At 43.5% G+C, this 18,316-nt stretch overlaps 1 protein-coding gene across 6 annotated transcripts in view; it reads left to right on the forward strand.

Annotated features, from left to right (window-relative positions):
* Positions 1 to 18,316, forward strand: part of si:dkey-174m14.3 (uncharacterized protein LOC563117 homolog) — a 97,651-nt gene that overhangs the window by 63,915 nt on the left and 15,420 nt on the right. For 2 of the 6 annotated variants that reach the window (XM_056765363.1, XM_056765361.1), the window contains exon 2: positions 15,517 to 16,961. The exons of 3 other annotated variants lie outside the window; for them this stretch is intronic. The gene's annotated coding sequence lies outside the window, so the exon portion shown is untranslated. The remainder of the gene's footprint in view (positions 1 to 15,516; positions 16,962 to 18,316) is intronic. One more of the 6 variants, XM_056765364.1, reaches the window with a different exon arrangement.

An 18,316-nucleotide genomic window follows, 5' to 3' on the forward strand; every position in this document is an offset into this window, starting at 1 on the left:
AAAAAACACTTTCTCTCAACAGGTACTGGTCTAGCTTAAGTTGAAACCAGTAACTTTGTATTGGCACCTAATGTATTATGGCTCCTGTATGACATATCGCTTGTTGCTCCCTCACTCTTTGTAAGTCGCTTTGGATAAAAGCGTCTGCTAAATGACTAAATGTAAATGTACTGTAGGAGCTCTTCCAGTCTCAAGTACCACCTAAACGCAAAGCATCCCTTAGCTAATGCGGAAGTAAACACAAGTTCATCTTATTGAACATAATTTAATTCTCATCACCAATTATCGTAGTAGAACAGCTTTCTCAAGCAGTTTGTGATGCATTTTGGAAACAGGAGATGAGCCCCTGGTCTAATGCGCCACCTGGGTTGAGAAACCCGTTCTCAAAGACTTGCTTTTAGTCATTATTTGGGTGGCACACATATTCTGAATGCCTTCGGCAGAATTCAAATGAGCCATTTTAATCTAGATTAATCTAGATTAATCTTGGAATTAATCTAGATTAATCTAGATTAAAAAAAATAATCTATGCACACCACTAATATATATATATATATATATATAAACAATGATTGTTGAACGAAACAACAATATTATTGATTATAAATTCAATTTTTATTTTTATTTTTTTCAAAACACTACAAATCCATCCTTTTTTTCAAATTTTTTTTGGTTTATTTCTTTTTAAAAACAAACAAACAAGAGAACATGAAACATATGAGACCAGGGACTCATACTATAAATTAATATAAATCAAATAAATGCTTTATATTAATAAATATTCCCGCACTCTGCGTCCGTGGAACAAGAACTTCACCTTGCGGTAGACTGCTGGCTACAAGAACATAAATACAAGCAGTAAGCAGTCCCGTTGCTCATCCTCTTATGCTCCCGATTTCCTCCGTGAGATATCCGGGACCAATGTGCGCACAGCTGATTCATACTATCACTCACGCCACCGGCCCTGTCTCACGGCTCCCGTCCCGCCTTCCTCACCACACTGAGACTTTACATTGGTCCAATGACAGGTGTTGTGTCGTAACGTTAGTGGTTAAACACATTGTTGCAGTCAGGTCAGAAGACTTGTGACCGACATAATTTCTGTAAAACGTATTCATTACAGCGAAAGAAAGTTAAAGCAGTTTCTTTCTTGGTGAGTTCAGTGTTTTCTCGTATGTCCTATGTGCGACAATACTTAGAGCGGATAGAAACAGTCTGCATTTGTACGACAACCAGTTTGCTGATCTTTACATACCTGTCCGTCATATACAAGTTCTCCGAATGCATGTTTTTGCCTAAATCCATTTTTATGTCTCGTTCTTATATGCATGCACATGATTAATCATCAATGGCCAACATTTAAAACAGCAATTGGTCAGCATATGTTGTTTTATCTATCTTTGTCTTTTCCATTAAATTCGTATACATGAAAAAGCCATTAAGGTGATTTTTATTCCAGTTAATGTATGGTTTTGGTTGTACGGGGTATTACAGACGTAATTGCACTTTCCGCCATATTGCCTGTCTTGATGTCATCTAAAGCACAAGTGTAAGCGCTCTATTTTGCATTCGGGGAGGGGAGCAGAAGCTCATTTGCATTTAAAGAGACACACAAAAACGGCACGTTTTCCATTGCAGCCACAAATGGCCTTGTTCAACATATTGTAATGAAAGATATGTGGAGTATTTTGAAGTGAAACTTTACAGGGACATTTTGGAGATACCCTTGATACATCGTAGAAAACACATGGATTGAGACACCGCCTTTTAAGTATAAATTTGTACACATATATAAAAATATTTTTATAAAATATATTTATAAAAATAAATAATTTTTTATATTTTTATTATTTATTAATTGACATTTACATTACATTTACATTTAGTCATTTATCCAAAGCGACTTACAGGTGGGGTAGGCAATGGAAGCAATTGGGACAGCATAAATACAACAAAAGCATAAGTGCAATCAAAAAAGAAGACTGGTCTCATATAACCTAACACAGTATACAGAACCATTCAGTCATTCATATATATATATATATATACATATATATATATATATGTATATATATATGTATTTTTAAAGAGTACAGAAGAAAATAGAGTTAGAACAGATCAGTCAAATGTTGACGGAAGAGATGTGTTTTCAGACGTTTCTTAAAGATGGCTTCAGAATCTGCAGATCTTCTAGCAGCGGGTAGATCATTCCACATAGGTGGAACAGATCCGGAGAAGGTGCGCGAGAGAGATTTTTTAACTTTTTGGGATGGCACCGCAAGACGCTGTTTGTTTGCAGAGCGTAGGGATCTGGCGGGTACATACAGTTGAAAGAAAAAGTATGTGAACCCTTTGGGCTTACTTGGATTTCTTCATAAATTGATCATAAAATGTGTTCTGATCTTCATCTAAGTCACAACAATAGAGAAACACAGTCTGCTTAAACTAATACCGCACAAACATTATACGTTTTCATGTTTTTATTGAACACAACATGTAAACATTCATAGTGCAGGGTGGAAAAAGTATGTGAACCTTTGGGTTTAATAACCGGTTGACCCTCCTTTGGCAGCAATAACTTCAACCAAACGTTTCCTATAGTTGCAGATCAGACCTGCACAACGGTCAGGAGAAATTTTGGACCATTCCTCTTTACAAAAGTGTTTCAGTTCAGCAATATTCTTGGGATGTCTGGTGTGAATCGCTCTCTTGACGTCATTCCACAGCATTTCAATCGGGTTGAGGTCAGGACTATGACTGGGCCACTCCAGAAGGTGTATTTTCTTCTGTTGAAGCCATTCTGTTGTTGATTTACTTCTATGCTTTGGGTCGTTGTCCTGTTGCATCGTCCATCCTCTGTTAAGCTTCAGTTGGCGGACAGATGGTCTTAAGTTTTCCTGCAAAATGTCTTGATAAACTTTGAAATTCATTTTTCCATCGATGACAGTAATCCGTCCAGGGCCTGAGGCAGCAAAGCAGCCCCAAACCATAATGCCCCCTCCACCATATTTCACAGTTTTTGATGTTGGTGTGCTGTGCCTTTTGTTCTCCACACATAGCGTTGTGTGTTCTTTCCAAACAACTCAATTTTGGTTTCATCTGTCCACAGAATGTTTTGCCAGTAGTGCTGTGGAACATCCAGGTGCTCTTTTGCAAACTTCAAACGTGCTGCAATGTTTTTTTTGGACAGCACTGGCTTCCTCCTTGGTGTCCTCCCATGAAGTCCATTCTTGTTTAATGTTTTCCTTATTGTAGATTTGTCAACAAAAATGTTAGCATGTGCCAGAGATTTCTGTAAGTGTTTAGCTGACACTCTAGGATTCTTCTTCACCTCATTGAGCATTCTGCGCTGTGCTCTTGCAGTCATCTTTACAGGACGACCACGTCTAGGGAGTGTAGCAACAGTGTTGAACTTTCTCCATTTTTAGATTAGATTAGATTCAACTTTATTGTCATTACACATTGTAACAAATCTCAATAAAATGGAAGGAAGGAGGCAGGGAACCGGCAAACATTTAATAAATTAATACAACAGCCGGCGGCCCCTCACGGACGACCGCCGGCGAACAAAACTTGAACATAAATATAAATACAAACATAAGTTCGGGCCCGGTCCTCTCTCCTCGACGGTCCGGTCGCTCGTTCCTTTTATATGCTCCCATCTCCTACGTGATTCGAGGCCGGTGTGCGCACAGCTGGCGCTAATTCACAATTACTCACCGGACTCGAACCACGGTCTCGCCCCGCCTACTCTACAACATACCCCCATCACCCCTCACAGGCCGGGGGTACCCCCGCGACTGTGCAAGCTCCCTCCCCCTCCTTCGGGGGGGGTGGGGTGGGGGGTATGCAGCGACGAGACGAGACAACGGAGACGGGAGCCCTCGGAGCGACCGGAAAGAGAGAGGGGAGAGAGGAAAAAAAAAAAATTATAGTCCGGTTCCCTGACATGCTGCCGCTTGTTCCTCAACCAGCCGGAGTACTCTTTCGCGGTGCCTTGCGGTGGCCCTGGGGCTTGGGTGGACGGCTCGACCGTCCGCCCCCTGGCGGCAGGCGGTGGCTCCTCCTTAATCTGGGAGTCGGGGCGGGTTCCCCGTCCCCTGCTCCGCCCCCTTGGGCGGACGGACGCAGGCTCCGGCCTCTGGCAGGCGGTGGCCGCACTCGGCGCTTCCGCCCCCTGCTCCTCCCCCTCGGGGGACGGACGCAGGCTCCGGCCTCTGCCGGACGGCGGCAACTCCCCCGCTCCCGCTTGGACGAAAGCCACCCCACCTCGACCCAGGGGCGCAGCAGCAAAGGTCGCCGTTCCACCGAAGGTTTGACGGTGGCCGCATTGTGCACTTCCGTTTCCCAGAGCCACCGCTTCGGGCAGCCACTGGCGGACGCCCTTCGTCCGCGCTGCCCGAACTCTCCGGCACCGCGAGGCCACTCGGCGGCGAGGACTCTACGACAGCATGCCCCCCCTCCTCCCGGGTTTCGGCACCAATGTAACAAATCTCAATAAAATGGAAGGAAGGAGGCGGGAACCGGCAAACATTTAAACATTTAATAAATTAATATAACAGCTGGCGGCCCCTCACGGACGACCGCCGGCGAACAAAACATGAACATAAATATAAATACAAACATAAGTTTGGGCCCGGTCCTCTCTCCTCGACGGTCCGGTCGCTCGTTCCTTTTATATGCTCCCATCTCCTACGTGATTCGAGGCCGGTGTGCGCAAAGCTGGCGCTAATTCACAATTACTCACCGGACTCGAACCACGGTCTCGCCCCGCCTACTCTACTACACACATCTACAAGTACAGTGTAACGAAATGTAGTTTAGGTCTAACCAGAAGTGCAATTAGCAAGTGCAGGATATACACTGTGAATAAATATAGAATACAATATTAGGAAAATACTATACAATGGGCATGTACTATGAAAATATGACAGTCGATAAGTACTATGAACAATGTAAACAGAAGGCTATATACTGTGAACATTAATGTACAGGTGGTTATGAACAGATAACAATATAGACTATACAATAGTGCAAGTGACTTGAGTGTGCATTAGTTACAGACATTAGCTATTAAAGTTACAGTGCAGTAGATGAGTTGATGCGGTTATTAAAGGTACAGTGCAGTACATGAGTTAATGCAGTTATTGAAGTTACAGTGAAGTAGATGAGTTAATGCAGTTATTGAAGTTTCAGTGCAGTAGATGAGTTAGTGCAGTTATTGAAGTTATAGTGCAATAGATGAGTAGATGCAATTAGTTATGCAATAGATGCAGTAATGCAATAGATGAGTTACAGTGCAGTAGAGAAGTTGGTGCAGTTATTGAAGTTACAGTGCAGTAGATGAGGTAATGCAGTTATGAAAGTTACAGTGCAGTAGATGAGGTAATGCAGTTATGAAAGTTACAGTGCAGTAGATTAGGTAATGCAGTTATGAGAGTAGTCCATTAGTGCAAATGAGCATTCAGTGTAATATTCCTGGTGTGCAAGTGAGCAGTATAGAGTGCCAATGATGCTATGTGTGTGTAAACAGTCCGATTGAGCAGATACATGAAGTACTGTTGTGTACAGTTCACTACAGTGTAGTGCAATGTAAACAATGTAATAGCAGCATTAAAGTTAAAGTTATGAGGGGTAGTGGAATCAGTGGGGGACAGAGTTCAATAATGAAACAGCTCTGGAAAAAAGCTGTTTCCTAGTCTGCTGGTTCTTGTCCGGAGGCACCTGAAGCGCCTGCCGGAAGGCAGGAGAGTAAATAGTCTATGAGCGGGGTTAGAGGAGTCCTTGAGAATGCTGCGAGCTCGACGCAGACAGCGTTTCTTTTGGATGTCCTCAATGGAAGAGAGTGTAGTCCCTGTGATGCGCTGGGCTGTTTTCACCACCCGCTGCAGTGCCTTGCGCTAAGCAAAAGAACAGTTCCCGTACCAGACTGTGACACAGTTGGTCAGGATGCTCTCTATCGTGCAGCGATAGAAGTTCACCAGGATAGTTGAAGACAGTTGGTTCTTCTTCAGTGTCCTCAAAGAAGAGACGCTGGTGAGCCTTCTTGACCAGGCATGAGGAGTTGGTGGTCCAGGATAGGTCCTCCGAAATATGGGTCCCCAGGAACTTAAAACTGGAAACACGTTCAACAGCCGTCCCGTTAATGTGGATGGGGTCGTGTGTGCCTCCTTTCGCCTTCCTGAAGTCCACAATGATCTCCTTTGTCTTGGAGGTGTTAAGGAGCAGGTTGTTGTTTGAGCACCATGTGGCCAGGTGCCGTACTTCCTCCCTGTAAGCAGTCTCATCGTTGTTGCTGATGAGACCAATCACTGTTGTATCGTCTGCGAACTTGATGAAGGAGTTAGGTCCATTCACAGGTCTGCAGTCGAGTGTGAAAAGGGAGTAGAGAAAGGGGCTCAGTACGCAGCCCTGTGGTACACCAGTGTTGAGGGTGATAGTGGTGGAGCAGATGTGGCCTAACCTAACAAGCTGAGGCCTGTTCGTCAGGAAGTCCTTAAGTCTTGTAGACTTATGGACTTGTAAGACAGATTTGTAGACAATCTGTCTTACCGTGGACACATGGACATCAAGGCTTTAAGATATACTTTTGTAGCCCTTTCCAGCTTTATGTAAGTCAACAATTCTTGATCATAGGTCTTCTGAGAGCTCTTTTGTGCGAGGCATGGTTCACATCAGACAACGCTTCTTCAGAACAGCCATCTCAAAACTGGTGTGTGTTTTTTATTGGACAGGCCAGCTTTAATCAACACATACAATCTCATCACATTGATTGGACCCCAGGTTGGCAGACTCCTGGCTCCAATTAGCTCTTGGAGAAGTCATTAGCCTAGGGTTTCACATACTTTTTCCACCCTGCACTATGAATGTTTACATGTTGTGTTCAATAAAAACATGAAAACGTATAATGTTTGTGCGGTATTAGTTTAAGCAGACTGTGTTTCTCTATGTTGTGACTTAGATGAAGATTTTATGACCAATTTATGAAGAAATCCAATTAAGCCCAAAGGGTTCACATAATTTTTCTTTTTAACTGTATGTCTGCAGTAGCGAGTGAAGATAAGGTTGTGCCGAACCAGTGGTGGTCTTGTAGGCCAGGAGCAGAGTCTTGAATTTGATGCGAGCGACTATAGGGAGCCAATGTAGCTTAATGAATAGAGGAGTGACGTGTGCACGCCTTCCACTTTCTCACAATATCACGCGAAACAAACGCAACTATTAACACGTGACTCAGCGGACGCACACAATGGGAACGAAACTGCGTTAGACTCAATTAGACACACACACTATTAGTCGATTACACTTACGACTTTCAGATGATTCTCAAACTGCAAGAAACTGCTTCTCCCACGAACTGGGCTTAAACAACTATTTAAATACTTTAGCTGGCGTTGGACCCACTTTCACTTCCACTTTCTCCCAATATCACCCGAAACAAACGCAACTATTAACACGTGACACAGCGTGACTCAGCGGACGCACACAATGGGAACGAAACTGCGTTAGACTCAATTAGACACACACACTATTAATCAATTACACTTACTACTTTCAGATGATTCTCAAACTGAAACAAACTGCTTCTCTGATTAAGACAATATGAATTGTCTTAATCAACATAGAAGATTAATGAAATGTTATATGTATCGTTTGTAATCTCACACTTTATACACCGATTGAAATGTATGTCTGCTTTGAAAAAACATAATGTTATTTTACAGTTAAAAGTTTAAAGAGTACATTTTAGATAAATTTATATATTTAAGACTATCATTAATAATCTAACAGCATTTTAAATTTTATAGAGAAGTTAAAATGTCCTTGCAATGAGTTGCTTCTTCAAAGCTTGACAGCTAGCTAACAGTGTCAAGTTCTCAAAAAAGACGCAAGGCATAACATTTCTTGGGTTCCACGAAGAAACTTTTTTTCAGGAGAAAACAGCACTGGTACTCTGCTCTGCAGCACACTCAATTAACTGATGATGGAAATTTACTACAGGAAGTGAAACTTAAACTAAAGCTACTACTGCTTGTTAGCCAGAAGGGGACACTGTTGCACACACAATAATGTAAGAAAATCAAACTTAATTTACTTCAGAGAAGTCAGAACACTCCCCGCCTGGCACAATAAGGTTGTGTCACAAAAACTTTATACAAGACTTAACACAAAAGCGATTTTTACTGTCCCTCAGATAAAATAACAACCATGTCAGAGATTGGTCTCAGAAACTCTTTCACCGTTCCTTCTTTTACTATTTTTACTTCTGCCTTTCGCACCTTGTTGTCACTGCTGAGGAATGTTTTGATGACGCGTCCCACCGGCCAGTCATTCCTGTGAGCTTGTTTTTCTTTGAATCTCCAAGTTTGATGTTAGACTTGTCGTCTGTCCATTTCTGTCTACTCTGAAGAGTGGCAAGGTACTCCCTCCTCTATCTCTTCCAGAAGGTGTCTGCAAGACACTGAGCTTGTTTCCATTGTTTTGTATGAAGCTCTGCGGGGTCAAAGTTGCCAGATGGGGCCTCTAGAGCACTGGTCTTCTGAGTTAAAATCATTGCTAGAGTGAAAACATTTGGCACTGGCACTGGCAGTAATGGTCTGGCATTTATTATTGCCATCACCTCAGCCATTAAGGTACTCAGTACTTCATGTGTGAGCCTAATATGTACAGACTGAAGAAGCATGGCATCCAGGATCCGCCTGGCTATCCCGATGAGCCTTTCCCACGATCCCCCCATGTGTGAGGAATGTGGGGGATTAAACTGCCATGTACAGTTTTTCTCCTGAAGGTAACTGTTTAATGTTGCATCACTGTAGTCGATTTTCAATTCTTTACAGGCACCAATAAAATTAGTGCCTCTGTCAGAGCGAAGAAGCTTGGCAGGTCCACGTACCGAGAACAATCTTCTCAATGCATTTATGAAGCTGGATGTGGACATGGATTCCACATGCTAAATGATAACAGCTCTTGTTGTCATGCATGTGAAAAGTACCGCCCACCTTTTATTGTCTGCACTGCCTCCCCTTGTGTGACGCGTCATAATCGCCCATGGACCAAACACATCAAGTCCAACGCTCGTAAAGGTTGGCATTGGTGAGAGCCTGTCAGCTGGTAAGTCTGCCATCTTTTGGATCTGGAGTGTTCCTTTGAGTTTACGACAGATCACACATTTGAAGATAAGAGATGAGACCAGGCATATGCCCCCGATGATCCATAGTCCTGCAGCTCTGATTGCTCCCTCTGTGATGTGACGTCCCTGGTGCGCCACCTTCTCATGGTAGTATCTCACTAAGAGGGTAGCAACGTAATGAGTATGGGGAATAATAAGTGGGTGCTTTTATTCTTTTGTCATGTTGGCAGGTGCGAGACGACCTCCATCTTCATCAATGATGGGGTTGAGCTTTTTGAGTGGACTCTGCTTTGGTAATGTCTGCTTTGTTTCCAGACATTTGAATTCTTCCCTGAAGATTGTTTCAGATTGAATTTGTAATTTGCAACCTCTTCACACACAGGATCCTATATAAATGCACATATGACATTTTTTTCAGAGAAAATTAATGAGGTAAACAACTTGTGTTTTAAAACGGGGGCTAAATTCTAGGTTTACCAAAGAAAACCTGCTTACGACCAGGCATTTAATTTTTAAACGTGGCGTATGCACAAAACGCTGCAAAAAACGTGCATACTCCACTTTTCATGGAAATGTTGTGATCTATAGAAAACAAACCAGACAGGATAAGGTGTAAACCTTATCTATTCTAAATTTTAGAATTAGAGTCTCGCATCCAATCTTTATTTGAGGATAGTAAGAGTGTAAGAACCGTAGAAAACACTTCGGATGCGAGCAATGTTAGCGCACACAGCTCGGTTCCGGTTGAAAATCCCCTGCAGCTGGGAAACTTTGTGACGGTGAGACGGCATAGTCGCAGGACAAAACATCACTCAACCGTTCCGATTAAAGTCTCGAACAGGTTTGCCCCGCTCAGTGACGCACCGACTGAGAAACCTGCTGAAAGTGCCCTAGTGATCGGTGATTCTATTGTCCGGAACGTTAACATAGAGGCACCAGCCACCATAGTCAAATGTTTACCGGGAGCCAGAGCGCCTGACATCAAGTCAAACTTAAATGTGCTGGCTAAGGCTAATCGTAAATACAGTAAGATTGTTATTCATGTCGGCACAAATGATGTTAGACTCCGTCAATCGGAGATCACTAAAGATAATATTAAAGAGGTGTGTGAGCTCGCAAAAACGATGTCAGACACTGTAATATTCTCTGGCCCCCTTACTGCTTACCGTGGTGATGAGATTTATAGCAGATTATCATCACTAAATGGCTGGTTGTCTGAGTGGTGCCTGCAGAATAATATAGATTTTATAAATAACTGGAAGAGTTTTGAGGGCAGACCTGACCTGTTGAAACGAGATGGTCTCCATCCCTCCTGGGATGGGGTTTCCCTCCTCTCTAGAAATTTGGCACACAGTCTTAATAATGCTAAAGTCTGACTACCTAGGGCCCAGGTCAGGAAGGAGACAGAATGGCTTAACCAACTGTCTGCTTGCCGTCTCGCGTTACAGAATACACAAAATATACAACATGTAATAATCCCTTCTTACAAACAACATAAAATAGAGACTGTGTCTGTCCCCCGGATTAGCAAACATAAGATATTGCGTAAACCTCTTGAAAGTAATTTAATAAACGTTAAACAAATCAAACATGAACAAAATACAGATAATCAGCTGTTACGACTCGGATTGCTTAATATTAGATCTCTCTCAAATAAAGCACTTTTTGTTAACGATTTGATAACCGATCATAAAATAGACATGCTTTGTTTGACAGAAACATGGCTAAAGCCAGATGATTTTATTACTCTAAATGAATCCGTTCCCCATGATTATTACTATAAACACGAGCCTCGTCTAAAAGGTAGAGGGGGAGGTGTCGCTGCACTTTACAAGAATTCTTTTATTACCTCTCAGAAGTCTAATTTTAAGTACAGTTCTTTCGAAGTCATGGTACTTCACGTATCGACACCTAATACTAAGGACAAAACATTTATAAAATTTATTCTAGCTATTGTATATAGGCCTCCAGGGCACCACACAGATTTTATTAAAGATTTTGGTGGGTTCTTATCAGAACTAGTACTGGCCGCAGATAGAGTCCTTGTCGTCGGTGACTTTAATATCCATGTAGACAATGATACAGATGCCTTGGGACTGGCTTTCAAAGACACTCTTAACTCCATGGGCGTTAGTCAACATGTGTCAGGACCCACTCACCTTCGTAATCATACTTTAGATTTAATACTTTCTTATGGTATAAATGTGGACGATGTTAAAATCGTTCAGCAGAGTGAAGATATTTCGGATCATTATCTGATATTATGTTTGCTTCAATGGCCTACGGCTGCAAATCAAACTCCTTGTTACAAATATGGTAGAACGATTACTTCAACTACCAAAGATGCGTTTCTCGATAATCTGCCTGAATTGTCTAAAATATCCAGCATGAGTAATAACGTTGACGATTTTGACACTACTATTGAAAATTTTAACTCTACTTTCTCGGAAATATTAGACACAGTTGCTCCTCTGCGTTTAAAGAAAATTAAAAATAGCAGCCCAACACCGTGGTATAATGAACACACTCAGACTCTAAAAAAAGCATCCCGTAAAATGGAGCGCAACTTTAAGAAAACGAATTTAGAGGTATTTCGTATAGCATGGAAGGATAGTACTCGAAATTACAGGAATGCAATAAAAACGTCTAGATCCGCCTACTTTTCAACACTAATAGAGGAAAACCATCACAACCCTAGGTTCTTATTTAACACCGTGGCTAAATTAACAAAAAATAAGTCGTCATCGACGTCAGATTCTGATTATCAGCATAACAGTGATGAATTTATGAACTACTTCACAAGTAAAATCCAAGATATTAGAGAAAAATTATAACAATGCAACCAGAAGTGAAATCCGCTGAACAAACTAACTACAGCACCCCTAAGGAGAAATTGCAATTATTTTCTACAGTAGATCACGATGAACTGTCTAAAATCATTAAATCATCTAAATCATCAACATGCATGCTAGACCCTATACCTACAAAACTACTGAAAGAAATGCTCCCCGAAATTATAGATCCTCTTCTTAGTATTATTAACTCATCTCTGACATTAGGACATGTGCCTAAAGCATTTAAGGTGGCTGTTATAAGGCCTCTTTTAAAAAAACCCAAACTCGACCCTAAAGAACTAGGGAATTACAGGCCTATATCGAATTTACCTTTTATATCTAAAGTTCTGGAAAAAGTAGTTTCAACTCAATTATGCTCCTTCCTCCAAAGGAATGACATTAATGATGAATTCCAGTCTGGATTTCGAGCATGTCACAGTACAGAGACTGCTTTGATCAGAGTTACAAATGATCTGCTTTTAGCGTCTGACCGTGGCTGTATTTCGTTATTGGTGCTGCTAGACCTCAGTGCTGCATTTGACACCATTGACCACAGCATACTTCTACATAGACTCGAAAATTACGTCGGCATTAACGGAATAGCATTGAAATGGTTTAAGTCTTATTTATCCGACCGTTTTCAATTTGTAGCAATAAACAATGAGGTGTCCCGCAAATCACAAGTCCAGTACGGTGTACCACAGGGCTCAGTCTTGGGACCCCTGCTCTTCGCATTATACATGCTACCTCTAGGAGATATAATAAAGCGACACGGAATTAGCTTTCACTGTTATGCTGATGATACTCAACTTTATATTTCCTCGATGCCTCATGAAACCCAGCAGTTTCATCGAATAAAGGATTGCATAGTTGACTTAAAAATGTGGATGAGTAACAATTTTTTACTACTAAACTCGGACAAAACAGAAGTGTTACTTACTGGACCGAAAACTGCTATGCGTAACAACCAAGAATACTGCTTAACGATTGACGGATGCTCCATAAAATCCTCGTCATCAGCTAAGAATCTTGGCGTTGTATTTGACAGTACTCTCTCATTTGAAAGCCATGTCGCAAACACCTGTAAAATTGCATTTTTCCATTTTAAGAATATATCTAAATTACGTCATATGCTGTCACTGTCAGATGCAGAGAAATTAATTCATGCATTCATGACATCAAGACTAGATTACTGTAATGCACTTCTAGGTGGTTGCCCTGCGGGCCTATTACAAAAACTGCAACTGGTTCAAAACGCGGCAGCTCGAGTTCTTACACGTACAAAAAAGTATGAGCATATAACCCCGGTTCTGTCAACCTTGCACTGGTTACCTATAAAGCATCGCATTAACTTTAAGATCTTGCTTATTACCTATAAAGCCCTACATGGTCTAGCGCCGCAGTATTTGAATGAACTTCTATTGTATTACAGACCACCACGTACATTACGCTCTAAGGGGTCCTGTCAGTTGGTAATACCTAGAATTTCAAAATCAAGTGCAGGTGGTAGATCCTTTTCTTATCTAGCGCCTAAACTTTGGAATATTCTTCCCTGCACGGTCCGGGAGGCAGACACACTCTGTCAGTTTAAATCTAGACTAAAGACTCATCTTTTTAATCTTGCATACACTACACCTCCATAATATTAATCCTCAGAGGATTTAGGCTGCATTATTTAGATCAACCGGAACCAGGAACACATCCAACAACAAATGATGTACTTGTTGCATCAAAGAGTGCAGAACAGTACTCTACTCTCAGCCAGTCTTGTCTCTTTGTTCCAAGGTTACCGCAGGATGCAGTTCATGCCCAGACCTGATGGCAGAGCTGAGAATGGGAAGCGGTGACCTGACAAGTGCTAAGAGGATAGAGCTGGATAAAGGACGCGACAACTTTGTTTTTTTCTACAACATTTCAAATGCTATTAGATTGTTAATGATAATCTTTAATTTTTATATTTTTATTAAGCCTTGTTGTGCAAGCACTGATGAGCTTGTGCAGAGGCAGCAGCTTTTGCCAGAGGGGAACTGGAATCCCCTGGTTGGGCCTGGGTTCCCCTGAGGTTTTTTTTCTCGATGGGAGTTTTGGGTTCCTCACCACCGTTTGCATATTGTTTTGCACTATCTGCCTGGCCGGGGGGGCTGCTTTAGAATTCATACTTGTATTAAATGTGTCTCATGTACAGCTGCTTTGTAACAATGAAAATTGTAAAAAGCGCTATATAAATAAAGTTGAGTTGAGTTGAGTTAAACTGAGCCATGTGAGCTCAAGTCAGATTGCAGAAAGTAAAGGTGAGAAGAAAGACTATAAGTATTGTAGGATCTGGCCAGACCAAAGGTGAGCATTTGGGGCATCGTAAAACACCATGACCTCTCAGTAGGGGTCTAACCGGCGCCAGCAAGTCTGATCCAACTGCCCTCTTTTAAAGCATCCATCGTTTCATCAGGATAGATTCCAACACACACACTCGTTTACTTCAAAGGAATTCTAGCAGGGAGGATGGGGTGTCTTCCCTAACATGGACACCAGATGTGTTAACAGGAATGAGGGCAAATGGTCAGTCAAGTCTTCAAAGTGTCTCTCTCTTTCTTCTTAACCACAAAATAATTGTTTAAATGGGTATAAACCTATATCTCCACATTGTATCTTTGTCCCCATGTTATTCGGCCTCACCTATAACCTCAAAAGCAAAACCCCAGGCTTAAAACATCCGTAAACGGAGCAATCGACGCTCTTCCGTGTGTTCGTGCGTTCCAGTTCAAGAACACCTCCTGAGACCTGTCTCTCTCTCTTCGGAGACAGTTTTTCCTTTCGGCAAATTACTTCAGCTACCTTTGTCAGCCAAACCCGGCTCTAAGAAAGAAGTAGACGGACTCGCCCGCTTGCTTTGAAACCATCAGGACTTTCAGAACACTTTTCCACGGGCACAAAACCTTGTCCAGCACACTCAAAGGAAACCAATGCAAGTATCTCAACTATTTCCTAAATAGGTGCGTTTAAGCTATAACCCCTTTTAACTCAGGAGACTGTCCTCGATGGTTCATGCAGATGTGAATAGCTGTTTGTAATACTGCCACTCTTTGCTTTGTCTATTTCTTCCATTTTTTACTGCTTTTACGTTTCATGTTTGTTTGTTAGCGTTTGTTACTTCTTAGTTAGTCGGTTTGTTTTCCCTTTAGTGTGGTCAATAAACCTGCATTTGTCTGCACGCTCGAATTGTTGCTGTGTTTCGAATTGTTGCATTATCACATATTAACGTTACTTAAACTGCTTGAATTTGTTATAATTTCTGGAGAGGTACTGTACTAATTTAGGAGTGTTATTTTTCCAAGGCCAGGAAAGTAATATTTCTTAGTTTTGATATACGATCTGCTGATCACTCGCTGGACGAGTGCATTTAATCATCATTAATTATCCGTATTTGACTGTAATTAAATGTATAGTTTTCCAAGAATACACTACAGTATGAAAGGTGTCTGCGGCAAGGAGGGTGTGGTTTAGCCAGGTCTGCACGTAGGTCAAGTGCAGATTAAGATCACCTGCGTCTCGTTACAGTGATTGGTGAGGAGATGCTTAAAATGCCAGCAGAAAGCAGACAAGGCTGAGAGAGACCTCCTGGAAGACGTCTGACCGCTTCACCAGTGGAGAAGAAGGAATCTTTTGGACACAGTTTCAAGAAAACTTATTGTATTGTTTATTCTGAGTTATTGAATGCTGAGAAGCGCAGTGGCACTATGTTTTATTTTTGAGGAATAAAAGGATCTTGTCTTCCAGCCATGCCGACCCTGCCTCCTTTGTACCATAGATCTACGAACTTTGTTACATTGGTGCCGAAACCCGGGAAGAAAGGAGTGAGTTGCAGCCGCCATGCAGCCCCAGCCAACAACTCCATTTGCGGAAGGTGATCCAGTCGCTCGCAGGTCTTTACCACGAACAGCATCAAGTGCTGCTGGACCTTTCGAGAAGATCAGGAACGGCACTTCCAAGCCCTCGTGCAGCTCCAGGATGCCTGCCGCAAGTGGCAGATGGCCGACGGAGGCGACACCAAGAATATCATCAACAAGGTGACACTGGAGAAGTTCGTAGCTCGACTCCCGCCGAAGACTTCCCAGTGGGTCCAGTGTCTGAGGACCAGATGGTGGTGTACGCCGGGGTCGGCTTACCCCGACCATCTCTCTCTCTCCCTCTATGTCTTCTCCCTCTCCCCCCAAACCTGTTCCCTTTCCCAGAACCCAGATGGGCCTCGTTCCCAAGCCAGCTCCACGGACCCGGGTGACCGCTGGAGCTGCAAGGAACCTTTTACGGGGACCAGGAAGCTACAACCGGGCTGCTGGCCCTCACGTTCCTCCAGCATGCACGGGGACGAGGAGAACTACCCCTTAGTGTCGTTGCCAATAGAATTCCAGGGAAAAAGCATAGAGTGGAGGTGGCTGTTAACCTGCACCTCAGACATCCACCTATTCTGGGGACAAATTGGCCGATATTTTCTGTTTTATTAGGGCAATTATGTGCAGATGTTCCTTGTTGGAACGGAAGGGGGCCATCGTGCAGGCTGGAGAAGCTGAGCAGGGCCCACAGGGATCTGATACAGTGCCGTAGAGAGACAACAGTTCTCCACCCTGCACAATCGCTCATCTATCCGTATTTTGCCATTTTAAAAGTCCGGTTGTATCGAGTGACCCAAGACACTCAAACAAAAAAAGACACAACCCAGTTAGTCGTACCAAAGAGCCGTCGGGAAATGCTTTTCCAGACTGCTCACTGTAATCCAATGGCAGGACACTTGGGGTAAATGGCAACATTAAACCATCTAATGGCCTGATTCTTTTGGCTGGGCATTTAAGAGAACGTGCAAAGGTGTTGCGCGTCTTGTCCTGAATGTCAGTTGGTAAACCCACCGGCCACTCCATAAGCACCATTGTGCCGTGTGGGAATCCCAAAGGAGGTTCTCACGGATCAAGGCTCAGCGTTCATGTCACAGACCCTCCGCAAACTATATGGTTTGTTGGTTATCAAAGCATTGTTTCGCATGTTATACCCTTCCTGTTTCCCGTATCCAGTGTGTTCCCTCCCGTGTTTTGGACTACCCTTGTTCCCTTCGTGTTTGGACTATTATTTATTGATTATTTATTCACGATTCAGACGTTGCGTCACGGGCGGCTGTGTTCCCACGGGACTCAGCTATTGTGGCTCCGGCCCTGCCATCCGCTACGGCGAGCAGCGTGGATGATGTGTGGATTACTGTGAGAGTTAAATCCATCAGCCACTGGCTCGCGGACCTTTCGCACCTCATCTCGTCTGACCATTCCCCAAGAGCCGTCTCGTTCCTCAACCACGTATTGGAAACTGTGTGTGATGATGAGATGACCCTTGCAGCATCGGGGGGTGACTTACTGGCATCTGACTCCGACGATTCCTTGCAGCTCCCTCATCAGTGAACGAGCTCAGAAAGAAGCGGATGTCAGAATGTCAGCCATTCTCTCCCGGGCCGCCGCGAGCATTGGGCTGAAGTGCACCGCATTGCCTCTCCCAGTGCTCGTGGCCGAATACATGGTGCCTCAGGGCTGAGGGCGGCTCCAAGCCGCCTCGATTCTACCTCGTCATCGCCCATTCTTATGGTTCGCTTTCGAGGGTCAGGCATATCAGCACAGAGTCCTTCCTTCCTTTCGGTCTGTCCCCGTCCCCACGAGTCTTTACGAAGACCGCCCTCACTCTCCTCAGGGACAAAGGTGTGCGGATACTTTACTATCTCGATGACTGCCTTATCTTGGCACACTCTCGAGATCGGTTATGTACACACAGGGACCATGTGCTCCGGCACCTAGATCAATTTGGACTACAGGTCAACCTAGAGAGGAGCAAGCTTTCCCTCGTGCAAAGCACCCTCTTTCTCGGTATGGAACTCAACTCTGTCTCCATGACAGTGCGCATGACAACAGAAACCATAAAGTCAGTGTTGAACTGCCTGAAACATTTCAAGTAGACACAATTTCAGAGGCTCCTGGGCATGGCATCCTCGACAGGAGTGACACCACTCGGGTAGATGAACATGAGACCGCTGCAACACTGGCTTCAGAGTCGAGTTCCCTGGAGAGCGTGGCACACCGGCAGCAGTCGTATGGTCATTACGCCTCTCTGCCGACGCACCCTAACCCCCTGGTCTTCAATGACCTTTGGGGTACCTCTTTTGGGCAGGCATGAGGCGCGTCGTGGTAACGACTGACGCCTCCCTGCAGGGTTGGGGTGCAGTGTGCAACGGGCATGCGGTGTCGGGCGCTGGCATATTAAATGCCTAGAGGTGTGGGCTATGCTACAAGCACCAAAGGGGCAACAACCTCTCGTGCAGGACAGGCAC

Source organism: Triplophysa dalaica, chromosome 13 (genome assembly GCF_015846415.1).
Source record: "Triplophysa dalaica isolate WHDGS20190420 chromosome 13, ASM1584641v1, whole genome shotgun sequence".
Taxonomy (NCBI): domain Eukaryota; kingdom Metazoa; phylum Chordata; class Actinopteri; order Cypriniformes; family Nemacheilidae; genus Triplophysa; species Triplophysa dalaica.